Below are 3,150 nucleotides of genomic sequence, written 5' to 3'. Positions count from 1 at the left end.
TGCAAGATGCAATGCATGTCTCATTGGCACAGCTGCATCAGCACTGGAAAATTGGATAGGATTGAGCCCTTAGTTGACTATCAGATGTTTACACATGCATTGCTGCACTATCCATTAATGCATTGACTATTGAATAAAAGTTTTCACGACAATATTAGTCAACACAGGAGCTGTGGAAGCTGAGTGCCAAATGAAGGAAAGCAAAATGCACAGTGTATTAGACTTATGGACCATTAATTACATTTAAAAAATGCATACAGAAAAAAGTGACATAACTGATTTAGAATTTGGAAGTGCATACTGTTACCCTGCACATGCCCGATCTCATCTGATCTTGGAAGCTAAGCAGGGTCAGGCCTGGTTAGTACTTGGATGGGAGACCGCCTGGGAATACCGGGTACTGTAGGCTTATACCATAGTCTTTCGAGACTGAAGGTTGCCAACCAGTTTCCTTGAGACCTAGAAAGTAGTTTGCCCTGTGCACACTCCAGTAAACACTCAAGTCACAAATATGGATGAACGGGTCACGTTTATTAAGGTTACTTACAGAGAGAGAAATGTGAGACCTGCTGCTATAAAGAAAGATAGTTTGTTAGTGCAGAGGCTAATTCAGAGTAAGAGCATAGTTGATTGCCTGACCCCCAGGCAGGCGTTCCCACCCTGACCCCAAGTCACACTCCCATGTCTGTGTCACACTAACTTATCACAGTCAACCCCATAAGGGGCAGAGGCAGCTGGAATCCAGAAGTCGGCCACAGACTGGAAAGCATTTGAGGCAGTTCTCATAATTCAGGTCAGGAGCTACCCTCCAACCCCTCCTACCAGCAAGCCACTGAGAAGTGGGAAGTACCCTGCTCTTCCTCTGCTGACCTCCGGGGGCACACCAAGAGCCAACTTCATGCCTGCATGATAATCCCCCCCCATCCACACTTGCCACCTAAGAACAGCTTGCTTTAAAAAACTTGCTCCAGAAGGACACCCGTCACACTGAGAGTCCAATCCTATCCAATTTACCAGTGCCGGTGCAGCCATGCCAGTGGGGCGTGTGCTTCATCCTGTGGTGGGGAGGAAATCACGGAGGCCTCTTCAAGAGAAGCGAACATTTGTTTCCTTACCTTGAGACTGCATTGCAGCTGCACCGGTGCTGGAAAGTTGGATAGGATTGGGCTCTAACTTAGCAGCACATACAGAGTCCTTGAATAGCCGTTCTGCAATTCATGACCAGTATGCTGATGCCAATAACCTCACTTTCCAAAATGTGCACAGTCTCTCTGAACGCCATCTTGGTTCCTTAGCTGATATTCTTCAGAGTCAGCCAGAACTTTGCCCTGGAGGGAGTAAGGCAGGGCTCTCTCGAATCAAGAGCATACTAATATGGGCCATTTGTGTGTCACCCTTTTCTAAGGTCTTGCAAATTAAGGCTCTCCACCTTGGCACAATCTCACTTGAGAGCAGGAGTCTTCCAGAATCATAAGTGAAGTTCAACTGCACAGTGGCCAAGTCACCTGAACAGTCTTTTCAGCCTCCTTCTCCAAGAAATCTCTCCCACCAATGGCCTAAGCATGGAGGCAGTTGACACCCTACCATACCTTTTGTCCCATAGGACTCTTTAGTTAGGGTGCAATTAAGCCTTTGTGTCCTTAAGGTGTGTGTGTGTGTGTGTGTGTGTGTGTGTGTGTGTGTGTGTGAGACACACCTTAACTCAATCAAGACCAGGAAATTCCTAGCTGCACTCCAGGAGATGTTCCAGACACCATTACTCACTCCGGAGTGTCATTGTTTTCTTTATAGTCTTACAACTACCCCTGTACTGGAAGCAGGATTTTGGCATTTTCTTCCCCTTTGTCTATGCTATTTTGGTTCTCTTTTCCTCCACTGGAGCCTTCCACTCTGTGTCTTTTTGGTGGGGTTTTTCCTGCTTGGAAAGCCTCTTGCTTCAGGAACCGCCTTCATCTCTGGAGGAGCTACTCTCCCTGCTCACTAAGGGGCACCTTTTAGCCTGTGTTTTTCCATTTTCCCCAGGATCTGAACCCATGCAGCCCAGTCTTCCTTCACAGAAGAACATTGTACCCCAGTCTACCCAGCAAACTAAGGATAGGTAATTTCTCCTCTCCCTAACCCTCCTCTCCCTAACAACTCCCCATTCCTTCTAAAAGCCTTCATTACCCAGTGCATGTTTGAAACTTCCTGCTACCATTTTCTTCCTTTTTCATTCCCTACTTCACTTAACCTGTGCCTGTCCAAACAGAGCTACACCAGAAAATATCTTTTCACCCACAACTACATAGATCTTTGTGCAACGGATTTTATGAATAAACATACTTTTTCCTTGTTTTTCTATATCTCTTCATAGAATCATAAAGTTCTTTTGAAAAATCCAGTCTCCTGGTTACTGTTGGCCTAGTTGGAGTTATTTGGTCCATTATCCAGTCAATAGTCCCTAAACAGCCCACACACTGGCCTCTTGAGTTATAAATTCCCTAATTTAGTTTAAATCTTGGCCTTGCAGACCTGGGTCAGGCTCTCTCTCTCCTCTCTCTCTCTTTGTGTTTGTGTACACCAGCAGAAACGTGTATGAGAGCAGCATTGGTAACAACACAGCACAAGGATATCAGATAAATCTCATTTCACATCTGTTATAGGCAGGCCTGGCCAAAGGGAAAGTTGTACCTGAAACAGAGTCTGCCTCTGCCCTCATCTGTGGGGAAGAGATGCCCCATCTCCTCTGCTTTCATTAAGAAGTGGAGGAGAGGTGATGATGATGATGATGGCCACCTCTGCCAGCCCACCTCCTACGCGAGCAAGGAGGAGGCAGGCAGCAGCAGCAGTGACCGCTGTCATCTTACCACACTTGCCCACCCTTACTCCCCTTACTCACAGAAGAGGTAGCAGTGGTAGATGGGCTATAAGTGTGGCTCTCCTCCTTGCTCATAGGAAATAAGATGGAGATGGAGGCTGTGGTGGTTGCAGCGATCCTCTTCCTGATTTAGGGTTGTTATTACTGCTTCTGCCACTGCCAACTTTCTCTGCTTTCTTCCTCTGCCAACTTACCTATTTTCTTACTGAAGCAGCAAAGATGCTGAGAAGTGAGGTGGTGCTTCTCCCAGCTTCCTTGTTTTGCCCCTTTCTTCTGTGCTATTTCAAACCATA

At 46.5% G+C, this 3,150-nt stretch overlaps 1 pseudogene; it reads left to right on the top strand.

Moving 5' to 3' along the window:
* Positions 1–295: 295 nt before the first annotated feature.
* On the top strand, positions 296–409 carry LOC136643085 (5S ribosomal RNA; annotated as a pseudogene).
* Positions 410–3,150: the final 2,741 nt, after the last annotated feature.

Source organism: Tiliqua scincoides, chromosome 2 (genome assembly GCF_035046505.1).
Source record: "Tiliqua scincoides isolate rTilSci1 chromosome 2, rTilSci1.hap2, whole genome shotgun sequence".
In the NCBI taxonomy this organism is placed as follows: Eukaryota; Metazoa; Chordata; class Lepidosauria; order Squamata; family Scincidae; genus Tiliqua; species Tiliqua scincoides.
Note: the sequence above shows the minus strand (reverse complement) of the source record. Positions and strands in the feature narration are given on the sequence as shown.